This window comes from Zerene cesonia, chromosome 6 (genome assembly GCF_012273895.1).
Source record: "Zerene cesonia ecotype Mississippi chromosome 6, Zerene_cesonia_1.1, whole genome shotgun sequence".
In the NCBI taxonomy this organism is placed as follows: Eukaryota; Metazoa; Arthropoda; class Insecta; order Lepidoptera; family Pieridae; genus Zerene; species Zerene cesonia.
In genome coordinates, this window is record NC_052107.1 from 5,856,150 (window position 1) to 5,869,832 (window position 13,683).

The 13,683-nt window shown below is 30.1% G+C and overlaps 1 protein-coding gene across 3 annotated transcripts in view; it reads right to left on the bottom strand.

The window, feature by feature from the left end:
* Window positions 1–13,683, bottom strand: part of LOC119840482 — a 120,623-nt gene that overhangs the window by 66,320 nt on the left and 40,620 nt on the right. Inside the window, exon 1 of one of the 3 annotated variants that reach the window (XM_038367117.1) lies at window positions 8,926–9,066. The exons of the other annotated variants lie outside the window; for them this stretch is intronic. The gene's annotated coding sequence lies outside the window, so the exon portion shown is untranslated. Of the gene's footprint in view, window positions 1–8,925; window positions 9,067–13,683 lie in introns of those variants that run through there. 3 annotated transcript variants of the gene reach the window in all.

A 13,683-nucleotide genomic window follows, 5' to 3' on the forward strand; every position in this document is an offset into this window, starting at 1 on the left:
GAGATGAGAACAGTACTCCATATGCGGTCGCACCTGAGCCTTGTACAGCTGAAGTCGGTGGGCCGGCTTGAAATACTGAAACTTAATCTACTACATAAACGTATTTCATAGTGTACATGGTGGTGGTAAAATCTCGTAACTAGATTATATGGATTTTAAATATTAAATAATAACAGATGCATATTGATTCTGCTCTTACAATGTTCAGTAATACCTTAAAAATATATCATATTAAGAAGTAATTCGCCACATGAACTGGCTATGATAGACATCAAAACTGAATATTCCTCATCCTTTTCATGAGTAATGCTATCGTAAAAGTAAAAGTAATGAAAATCAAGGAAATAACATTAGAAATTACGCATTTATATTGTTCCAAACGTAATACCATTAATTTATATAATAAATTATTCTTATAGAATATAATTGTATTATATAAGATTGAAAAATTTTTATATAATTCTAAAATTCGTATTGATGTTTTCTATCATATTTTTTTATTTTTAATCTCGGATTTTTGCCTCCTTGTCACACATAATGCATTGTGTCATTCTGACGAATTTGCTATGTAGAGACTATTTAGTATTTACTTCTCGTTCCATCTAACACTTGTTTATTGTTCTGCCTTGACGGCAGTGCAAAAAACTTACACGGAATTCCACCATATGTAAACTCATGAATTTTAAATAGTTTCATTGTCCCATTCAAGGTTTTCAAAATAGCTCTAAATATTATTGTTCACGATGTATATGAGATTTTATTTACAACACTAATTGTTAGTTACAATATTCTAAACTAATTTGTTTTTAACATCATTCATATGACTCTTTTTTCCTCGTATAGGCAACGTGGAATTAGTAGTTGTATACTTATTATGTTCGATATTATATAGCTGTGCTCGATAAACGGACTATTCATCACAAAAAGTATTTTTTAATTCAAACCAGTACTGTTGCTGAGATTAGCCCGTTTAAAGAAAAAGGCATATTCTTTAGATTTGTGTTATTAGTATAGTGAAGCATTTAATATATCGTTCGATTCAATTTTTATTTTTAGTATAACAAGATTTAGTAAGTAGGGATGTCATACAACAGAATAAAATACACTTATTCATAAAAATACAAACAATCTTATCTATGACAACTTGAAGGAAATGATGATAAATTTTTCCATCTCAAGGTAATATTTTGCAAGCAATTTAACAATGATAACGTTTGTACTGTATATTATAATTCAACAATCGTCATTTAAAGCTGATATATAGTAGTGAGTTTTAACATTATATTTGCAAGATACTCATGCTAGGTTTAGATATTTGTTTTCGCTATTAACCCCGTGACTCGACGATGCTGTCAACGAATCATTCGTATAGAAATGTCACATGACACGAGTGTGACATGATGAGTTTGTAATAACTCTCGGATATGTTTATAACTTCCGCCCGAGGCTTTGCCCGCGTGGATTTAGGATATTTACAAATGATTTAGTGACTGTATATTACTGTAGTATCCCATGAGAGCGTTTTATCGGGTTAAAAAGTATCCTACCACCCAAGTCAGCTCATACACTGTCTGTATACCAAATTTCATGAACATTGTGTAGTAGTTTCGGCGTGATTAACGGACAAACATCCAAATAATCAAACTTTCATATTTATAATATTAGTGCGAAGTGTGACTTCACATTCATTATAGTACAAGTAAAATATTATTAAAGAGCCATTTTATAAACACCAAATAAATCATTTAAATAAGGTCAATTAAAATGTTCTTATTAATAGACTGAAACAAATTTTCCTACGGTTTTGGAAATTTCATCTCCAAAATATAATAATTGATACTAAATATTTATTTAATAGCAGTCGTTAAATACAAATTATCGACTTATTTCATATTTACCGCGAATACTGTTATTCATTGGTAGATATCTATTTTAAATACAAAACTGTATATGTAATAAAAACTGGACTGAATTGAACCACGCGAGTCCGAGAATATACTTTAAATAATAATTTACGTTACATATTACATTAAATTAGCGTATAAATATCGCAATACCCAAGTGAAAAAGCCCAAGTCGGTATATGATTAGTCGAGCGAATATATAATCTAGAAAAACCTCATACATTCTTATTGAAAAAACTTAGTTAAATCATCAAACTCATTTTTGTTTAGTTTATTATCTCGTGAATTATAATTAGTGAGACAATCCATATCTTATTCAAATTGTAATCATTGCGTTTGATTCTTTCAACTTAATTAACCACGAAACAAGTTTTCATATTAAGGCCGTTACTGTAGTAAGAAACAGAATCAAATAAATAAAACTATTTGATATTTAGTTACTTTCAAACTTGTATCTATGGCATGCTTTTCATTATTATGATAGATCACTACAAAACATAAAACAACGTCGCTTTCTTTGTCCCCATGTCCCTGTATGTTTTAATCTAACTACGCAATGGATTTTGATTGGTTTTTTTAATAGAAACAGTGATTCAAGAGGAAGATTTATATGTATAATAACATCTATTAAACAACTGCAAATTAACGTGTCCGAAGTCGCGGTCTAAAGCTAGTTAATAAACATTCATCACTCACTATGCACCCACGGCATTGCACGCGTTGTCAAAAGACTCTCATGGGATTTAAAAATCATATTTTTAAACGCTGTAAGAGGTAGGCTATTTCATTCTCTAGCTTCCTAACTCGCTCTAGACACTAAAAATCATACCATCCGATGCGGGGTGTAAGAAAAACAATTAAAAAAACATACTTTCGCGTTTCTAGCGTTAGTAAGAATGTATATTTGTTGCAATACGTTTCATACGTATTGCAATTTATAATATAGCTATATATAATATAACAATAACAGTTGCTCTCTATGTGGAGAAAATCTCCGGGTACTAAATATACAATTTCAAGATGCAAAATAACCTATCAATCACTAAAGGTAATCTTATCATAATCACTGATTATTTCTTACTATATTAAGATATTACATAAACATAGCTAATTATAAATTTCTAGAGGGTAAACTAAATTTTATAATGTACCTATTTAATACCATTTATAACATATTGTTTTAATTTCTACGCAATATAATTTTATTATATTACCATTTGTGCCATGCGGTTTCACCCGCAAACGACCTCAATGGCAAAATGTATTACTATTAGCTTATGTGCCATAATACAAAAGCTACATAAATGCTGAGCATAATCGCAATCCATTCATAATGAAAAATTCAAAATCCAAATATAATGACAAAGTTACACAAATTTGAAAATAACAATTAATGATTTTTATTTCATATCTTTATGCAAAGCGTGGCTCAGATTTTTATAATAACTACCTCTATTAGGATGTAAAATCTCACATATAGAGTAGTCGCATACGCGCAATATTTAATTAATAATTTTAATATGATGTTTTAATCAGTCTACGTGATAATAACTGTGATTGCTCTTACTATAATTAACATAAGCCTCGGCTATATCAAGCATCTTATATGTCTTAAGAAATTCTTGACGACATACATACATAATTAACTATGTTGAAAGACGATTTAACCATATAAAGCGCAACATATTATAGTCTTCCGTGTTTATAAAATTCTTAACTATATGAAAAATAAATATATTATAATGATATCAGAGTTGTTAGGCGTCATTAAATCTGTAACGTTAACATATACAGTAGCTTATTTTTGCCATAGATTGAATATTACAAACGAAATACCTATATTAATTTGAAAATAAATTAAATTTACAACAATTTTAATACATTTATTATCGGAACGGGGGAGTCCTTTCATTTGATACTCATAGTACACAAAATATCGTATTATATAAAAATTTAATCTGTCATTTGTGACCGCGCTCTTTGACCGATTTTCATCAAATGTAGCTAAGAACCACTGCGAGGAAACAGGATTTCAAATAAAATAAATAAACAATGAAATCGGTCCAACCGTTTGAAAACTACGATGCTCCACACACACTTACAGACAGACATCGACGTCAAACCTATCCTATAATCGGCATATCACCCTCCTTTTAGCGTCAGGATTTAATAAACACACGTAGTACTTTCAAATTAAGCATTCATCATTCACTTATTATTCACACGACAATTAAATGATTTACTGCGTTATATTTCTTTCTTCAACGATAAGAGAATCAATAAATCAAAATAAAATATTGCGTCTTACGATTTGTTATTGCGAATGCGGTAAACAATACGTTTTTATTTATAACTTATACATGTTAAATTAAGTCTAAGTAAATGTCCCTCGTTTGTTTTCGAGGCCTCTGAAATAGGCCATGATCGTGATGGGAGAGGCAATGACGCAAAGCCTGAAGGCTAAGGGTGTAGGTGTTGCTATGGGTCGTGGCTTAATATTTCTTTAAGTGAACCTTTCCTATTTATTACCAAACCATTCGAAGTAAATTATTCCCGATTGTTCTTAATTCTTACTCACTTAATATAGGCACCTGAATCGATTTTCTTTGACTGAAACGGAAATAAATAATTCACCGATGCAGGGTAAACATCGGTTTTACTGCATTTTTCAACAATGCCATATTCAGTTAGTATTTAACAAAAATAGTTTGAAGAGAAAAACAGAAGGGTCAGGAAATTAATTAACTGTGTAGCTTTTATAGAATATCAATTAAAAAACAATAAACAAGATAGACAATTAAGTGGTGTAGGAATCCGTGGCATTTTTATAACAGAAAAAGTCGATTATTATATCACATCTTGTGTTTTTTTATGAGTGGTGGTGATCGCTTCTCATCAGGCGAACCATCAGCTCAGCTGCTCGCTCTAACATAAATAAATTATTAAATAAAAACTCAACCGCCTCCGAATGTCAGAGCTATACTAAATAAATGGGACCACATGGAATGTGTCAGCTTTGAAATATAAAAATAATCATTCAATTCGATTTCAAGTTCTGATGCAACAAACATACAAAAAATATCGTCGAATTAAGAACCTCCTCTTTTTTAAGTCGGTTGAAAAAGTCACAAAATGGCGCGCAATAAATTCTATCATTGATTTTGTTACACTCGTGCTATTTCTATTATATCAACTGAATTTTAATTTTATAATATATACTGTAAGTGTATGATAAATAATAGATATCTTATACCCAGAAGTTTTAAGAATTTTCTTTATGATAAGTTAATAATATCAGCGCGACGAATAGAAGCAATAACTGCTATTCTCTGACGGTCCTTTACCGCCTGATCAGTTTTTTATGCCTTCATCAATCAGACGTATCATCAAGGTCACTCTAGTTTTATTGCACAAACATAATATTTTTATCCATAGCACGAGATAACGTCCATTCTTATACAAAAAAAAATAATTTTATAAACCCAGTGTGTTTCCTACATGGAGTGATTGATTAAGGTGTCGCTAGTACTAAGAGAGTAAACGAGTACATTCTTAAAAGAAAATTAGATAATACTAGTTATAATATCGGGACAAAAAGTTGCCTATATGTTGTTCCAGCTGTCTACGTTACAAATTTCATTACAATCGGTTCAGTAGTTTTTGCGTGAAAGAGCAACAAACACACACATCCTTACAAACTTTCACATTTATAATATTAAGTATAAGGATAAAATTTTCAGTTATATTGTATCGAATTCACTGTGAAGTGGGAAATCCATAATTTAAACTTTAAAATTGTTAACTTTATACGATAAAACACTCCTCGCTTAATACTTAAGTAAACCGAACATTGCACCAACAATATTTACTATTGATAGTTTACAACAAATAAACCAGTTATTGTCACCTTTAATCCACCATACATGTGTTTTAACACGTACTCTGTGATTACAATATTTACTTGATTTACTAGCTACGATGTTACTGCTTCAACAATTTCATCCTTTGTTAATATTTTGTGGGCAATCTTTTGTTTAATGAAGAACATTTTATATTAAATTCCTATTCATATGTATTTGGTTACAGTGTAAATATGTCATGGACGTATTCCGACAAGTACCCGTAGCCCCTTTACTAATGCGGCTCGACGGAGCACCCCACTGTTTTTTAGTCGGTAGGAATCCGACATAACCCACGGCTCCTTCGGGGGCTGTGGGTATCTATGTAAGATTTTCCCAGTATAAAAAAATAGTTTAAATCCGGCCCGGCGCGGATTTTTACAAAAAACACGATGCTTTTTTAAAAGAAGGTCACGTTACAGCCTCAGTTAATTTAAATAAGTCACATAACCGTTTAACTAATGTTGATTTTATGGTTTTCAGTTCTTTAATAAATGCAATCTGTATTTATTAATGAATTCACATTAGTATTATTACATAGGCTAACTATAGACATGCAAAATTATTAAATTTAACAGCTAACGGCTATTGTGATTTTATAACTATTTTAATTAATACGAGCGCAATAACCCTCTAATTAGCAATGTTAAAGCGTGTTAAATGTGTTATTACTTATTAGTACTCTGTGTCTATATTTATATACATTTTGTTTATACTAAGATGTGCCCTGCGGTTTCACCCTTGTAGTACATTACAATCAACCAATATATTGGACTATTAAAGGAAAAATATTTTCAAACCCAGTTCCTAAGATTAAGAAGTTAAGCTTTATATTACCATAGATAAAGATTTGGTAGTGAATCATATCATATCATAAAAAATATATTTATAGAGTATAGGACAAACAGGCTGAGGTGCAAGTGAGCCATAACAAATAGCATTAATTTTACACAAATAGTTATTTTATACATACTTAGTTGCGGGTTCTGGTTAAAAGTTTTTATACTTTTCAATGACTATGATGCGTGTTAAACACGCATAGAATGAATAATGCTTTTAGCATTCTAAGTAAGAGATAAGCTTACATTCTTATCGCCACATATTTTGTTAGAATTGCAATATAAAACTAATTTATATAAAAATATATGATAAACGTTATTTATATGAATTAGGAAAATAATTGATTCTATGGCAATGCTAGCAAAGGAGGAGGCGGGTCACCTAATGTTAAGTGATCACCGCTAGCCATAAACACTTGAAACACTAGTTGTGTTACAAGTGTTCTGCCGACTATAACTTGTGCGAACGACTTGTACACCAGCAGTGAATGCAAATCAATCTTTGGTTTAAATTTATTAGGTCTAACATCGCATATACTGAATTATTTAAGGTTTTACCATCACACATTTTTCAATTTTAAATTTGTTCAACCTGCATTACGATTTACTCAATGCTCAATATATAAGTATATAATTTAATTTTTTTAAGCTCTGTTAATTGTTCATTCTGTTCTCCAATATCTCTATTATTGCGGCATATATAATCAATAGAAAGATTACTTATGCCTTAAATAATATAAAAGGTACATAATGAAAAGAAACATTACGAAAAAAAAATACAATGTAAGAGAAATTGATACTGGATCTAATTGCTCACCACAGTAAGGCAGCCCAGCACGCGCTAGTATGTTATCTTTTATTTTGTCTTTATTTCATATCATATAATACAGACTATATACTGACATCTCGACCAATACACATTTTAAATTAATGATATATAAACTGGTGGATGGATTTTACGTGATTGTTCAAGTTGTATGGATAAAATATTAATTAGAAGGACTATTGTCTCAAAACTTGTTCGGGGTTCTCTTAAAGAATAAAATGTACTGAGTGAATTATTTACTAGATATAAGAGTTAAATGCGAGTATAATTTTTAAACTTAAATGATTTTTCCACATTACTTTGTCATCATGATAAGCTGTCAATACATAATAATTTTATCAGTGTAAAACCCACATACCTACATAAACAAATACCTTTTATTTAATACGTTTCATATAAACTGTTTTCAAATCCATAACAACTTTAATTAATGGTTATGCGTCATAGTTTTTATTGTTTTATTAGTTTCAATTCACTTGAATTTCTGCATCAATATATACTTCTTTTTATATAATATACAACCAGACAATTTTTAACATCATTATTTTCCATGTTGCAATAGCAATTTCCATATTCCTAATTATATTGCCATTTACTAATTCAAACGTTTATGACAATACGAAGTATAAATGCACTTAGACAATGTAATATTAACAAGTTAATATTAACAAGTTGTTGTCATTTCCTATAAGGCTTTTCTTACTGGGGAATCACAGTCACATGTTCGCGGAACAAAAATAATTTAGTAATTTGTATATTTAATGTATATTGCACTACAAGTTTACGTATAGTTAATAGTTCAAGTAACAACAAGTCATGACTATGAATGAAAAAACTTCAATGGACCGGTGATCTTTGATAACTTTTTGGTTGTATATATGAAAGGCAGTTGTTTAAACGATTGTTTTTTTCTGCTCAGAAACCTGATAAGACGTTTCAATGCGCCTGTGTAGGCTTAAAAATAATACTAAACTAGTAAATTTTTATTTTACGATTATTATCAACAGTTAGAACATCTACAAATATTTTAAATCTAGATTAGGATAGGATTAATGAAGGGAATAAAGGAATAGATTAGCTAAGCTAGGAAAAGGAAATAGGTTTCTTTTGACAAGGGGCAATAATATAAAAACTTTATTTCAACTACTGTTTATGATTATGTAAAATAATCAAATAAAATTAAATAAATATTTATTTCATTTTTTTTTCTAATCTAATACAAACTATAACACAAACGTGTGTACTAATAATCATTCATCATAATTTCTTTTTGACTCTACACAGACAAAATTAAATAATAAAATATAAAAATTTAAATAATTAATTTTTAAAATTTATATAGTTCATACTTGTATGTAACCATTGTTATCACCAATATTAGTATAAACCTAAGACTCGGATAAACATAGTACACAACTTACACTAAGAGTATTCAATAAGAGTTTCAATAAACTTACCGGCATCAATCGGAACGACATCTGTTGTCAGCTCCACGACAACTGACACGTCATACGTGTCGACCTCCAGTTTTTTGTGTCCAAAATTTTACTTCAAAGTATTCACACAGTTAACAGCATTACATATATTCACACACACGCGTTCCACCTTTTATCACTAGAAAATTTCGCTCGATTTTGTTTATGCCAGCGTTCGGGTTATCGGTCCTAGATTCATCCAAATCTATTTATAACCTTAAAATAAACGATTATTTATTTATGAGACATCCAGTAGTCAGTACGCGGTCAGTCAGTATTATATTATTAACGCGTTGCTTAAAGACCGATAATGCTATCTCGTAAAATAAAAAAATTAAAAATTCATTAAAACATGACCTCAAAATCTTAATTACTAGTAAGAACTCTGAATAAAGTATAACCATTCCTTATCATTTACCTTATACCAATCAAGGTATTAATGAATAATAAATATTAAAGGATATTCTATGATTAAATTATCATAGATTAAAGCCGTTGTAAATTACTTCATTACATAATTTGTTACGCGTAAAGATTACATTCAACATTTTGCGAAAATAGTTTAAGCGAAGTATAAAAAAAAACTTTAAAGTTAGGGATATAAAACTGTGTAAATAATATAATATAAATATAAGGAGATAACGGATTAGGAATAAATTAAGTATGATCATTAAAATCTCGAGTAATAACTGCTTATTTGCATTGATCGTGACTGAAATACTAATCAAAATTTGCAAATTATTATACGTGTACAGGTGTAAAATAAACTAATATACACATAACATTATGTCATATACAAAATTACCAATTCTATGCTTCACTTATGGTGACAAGCAAATATAGGTACTAGGCCTAGTTTTAAATGACTTTTACCCCTCGCTAATTGAAGTGTGTGTGAAGTATGAGCGTCGATGGAGTTTTTGCTCTACGCTATTTTTGTGTATTTCATTAAATGTTAGAAGTTAAATCGTATATAACATTTCGTAGAAAACTTCTACTTCTATTTCTTAAAGTTTAAAAATAATGAAAATTATGAATTTTCCATTGAGGGGGGGATATTTTCACGATAATCTATATCAGTTAAGTCTTATTCAATGGCGTATCATGGTCAAGTTCAAAACAAGCCTGTAATTCAACAGACCGCGAACGCATCTAAGCACGTGACCGATGGAAAATTAATACAGTACCTTGAAAGAAATAGCTATATTACTAGTACTAATATGAAAAAAGTATATAAATTTAATGCAGACGAAATGTGTAATATAGATAAGAGTGGCAAATAGCTTTATGACGTTCCGTTCAATTAGAACATATCCTTTATAAATAAAAGACGACACTTTTTCAATGTAAGTACAACAATTAAATCGTTATTTCCGCTAATCTTTGCTCATTTTGTTCTCTTTTCGCATTGGTGGCTACCTCAGTCCGATCATCATAACAATGATCACCAGAACAATAACTGCAGATAACAAGTTTTCCGCATAAATATACAAAATCATGAATATTCATGTAGCGTAACAAATGAGAGGCACTGCCGCTGGTCGTTAGAAATATTATTGAAACTCACTCAAAAGTTAACGTGTCTTTTTTTCGCGGGATCGCAAAAATGTAAGTTATTTTCGCGAGTGGGACGGGACGCCTTCGGGAAATCCATCACAAGCGAATAGTATACTGGACGTCTCATGTATAAACTCTTTACAAAAATTGCACTCGAAAGGGTAAAGACTATAGAACGTGTCGAATATAATACCTGTGCCAGGTAAAACGCGTGCGTCGAACGCGGTGTTCGTCGCCCGAATGCCGTCTTGTTTCGTCTCCATTGTTTACAGCGATAATTACATTTTCGTTTCGATCGAGTTTACGGGTCGAAGGCTCCGAGGCGGAAAATCTGGCGGGTGTCCAGTGCACGTCACAGAGAGTTCTATAACGATTTACAACCTTTAAGGACGTCCGGCATTGTTTCACACAATAACATTTCGATGCGCTGAGCATTCACAGTGCGTAATCGATATCTATAAGGCTCTGTACTTGTAGCCAAATATGAAGAGAATAATGTAAAACCTCTTTTTGCTGTTACCGTATCTATTTTTAAAAATGACCATGAACTGTGCACTTATTAAGTAAAGTCCAGTCCAGTATATGTATGTATCTACTGCACTTAGCAGAATTATTTTCTACACAACAACAATCGTATGCAATATTACGAAAACTGACAATTTAAATTGATAAATTTTTGTACATTTTTATTTAATTTTCATTGTAATACAAATTTTCAAATTATAAATTCAAGTATTTCAATTTGATGATATATAAATTCAGTTTGATGAATGAATTAAATTTATACACATAATGTGTATTAGGTAGGTTATTTTGCATGTGATTATAAACTCGCAAATATTCATTACCTATATCATATCACTAACATCTCTACTATTATAAATATCGCGAAAGTAACTATCTGTCTGCCTCTCGCTTTGTCAGTCTGTCTGTTTGTCTCTTACTTCTGGTTAAGGCGTGAGTAAGAGGCAGAGCTGATTTGGACAAAACATGATACAAAGACAGACTTCAGAAACCATTTAAGAAATATTTAATCCTTAAAATATTACGGGATCGGCGGTGAAACCACGCATAGAAAGCTAGTAATAAATAAAAAGGAAATTATAGACACATAATTATAACTCCATAAAAGGTACATTATATAAAACCTACGTCAGAGCTTCACATACAATAAACTATAAAAACTCTTAATACGTCATAAATTAACAATACAACTCACAAAACATCGTGACATACGAATTACCGTGTCTCACGTTACATTATTAATTTAGAAACAAAATTGCTTGCATATACACTTATAATGCCTTTTAGTGCTTAAAGTTAGCCAACAAGCTGAAATTGTACAGTATAATATTTACCAAACATATTCATTATATGGTGGTAATAATTCGCATGTGAACATGAATAAAATATTGAAAAGCGCATTTGATTTGTGGTAAATATAATCTCAGAAGTTACGTTAAAACTGTAAAAATTTTCCAACGCCTTATATTCTGTTTGAGCAAAGTAAATGACAGCTGAATCTTAAAATAAAAATTATGTACACATAAATTACAGTTGAGTTGGTTCTTAATAAAAGTGTATGGTATATAATTAGTACATGTATAATAATACTGCGATTTTAACAACACTACCTCATAGTTATGGGCAATCATGTGACTATTTATATAATTCATTCCAAAGATATTGTTATGTAAGAATATATTTTGTTCGAAAACATCTGGAAAATTCTCCTGGACCAAAAAGTAGATTTTTAGTCCAGTCTCAAGTGGATTTTTATAAGTTAAGTTATGCAAAAGGTTTTTATCTATATATATTTATATCATTAAGATGAGTCTCCAAAGTTTTACCTCGTTTTCTGTTACAACTATGATGTATTGAACTTATAGCAAAATCCGAATTTATCCTTCGTAGGTATACTTCGATATAAGTTTTCAGCATATGTTTTGCATCAATAATATTTTAATTACTGTTAAGCATCTATTTACACAAAGAAAGCTAAAATAGAAAATAGGTGCAGACCACGCTGGAAATGAGATGTAAGACCACGACATCTGTTTGCGGTAGACCGCTGAAAATAATAGACGTATACAATTTCGCGAAACTAGTTACAAATTTACAAAAGAAGATAAAAGAATAAACCCACCACGGTTGAGGTCCATTATTAGTACATACCTATTAACCGTTTTCAACATAATGAACCTGCCTTCCAAATGTAAAAATTAAGTCTAGTGGAAGTCTATACTATTTCGATTGCTCAATTTTTTGTGTAGTGTTAAGAGTGTACTTTGCACGTTCTTTCTCTTATTTTTGTGAAAACTGAACTGTCCGATGACAGTTAAAGCATATCTATATGAAAAGTTTGAAGTTTTTATCACTTAAAATTAGTACCTCTCTGATTTCAAATATACCTCGTCAGAGATTCGGCTCCATCATCAGATATAATCTAAACCTTGGTTAAAGCTGTAGCTATAGCTTTTTAAGCTTGATTTTTTGTTTAATTACCGTATGAATAAATTAATAAATACAATAGTTGGATCAATTATTTTCGAATTTTCCTCTGAATTTCGTAAAAGTTTAAGTTATAATTAATATAAAATGCTTATATTTAAGAATATATTATAAAAATTATAGTTATAAAACCTTATTATCTTATACTATTAAAGCGCTCCCAAAATTGGAAAAGAATTGTAGGTTAATAAAATTTAGAGTTTCAATATTTGAATCTAATATATCTACAATATGTCAGTAACATTTTTAGTGTTTAATAACTTAACATTACCTTAATAAAATTCTACACAATAGAAGTCTAAGATAACCTTACTATTACTTCTAAACATCAGTTCAGACTTTAGCTGAATGAGTTTTGGACGATAAATTAATACACAGTGTAAGTTTAACCAAGTACCTATATAAATAGGTACCGAGGATGTTATAATAAATGGTCATGAAATTGATTCTATTCTTTACTGCTCTGTCCTCTATGTGATGTGATGGTATGTGAAATTAATTTTACTTAGCGCCTTGTTTGCATTAAAATATTTCAATATAGATTCAAAAGGTGTCAATACTTGCTCGCAATGATATACACGCTTTAATATAAGTAGAAGGTATACTTAGTCTGGCCATAAATACTGTTACACTTAATTATAAAAAAATATTACATTTGAATTTCGAATCTGT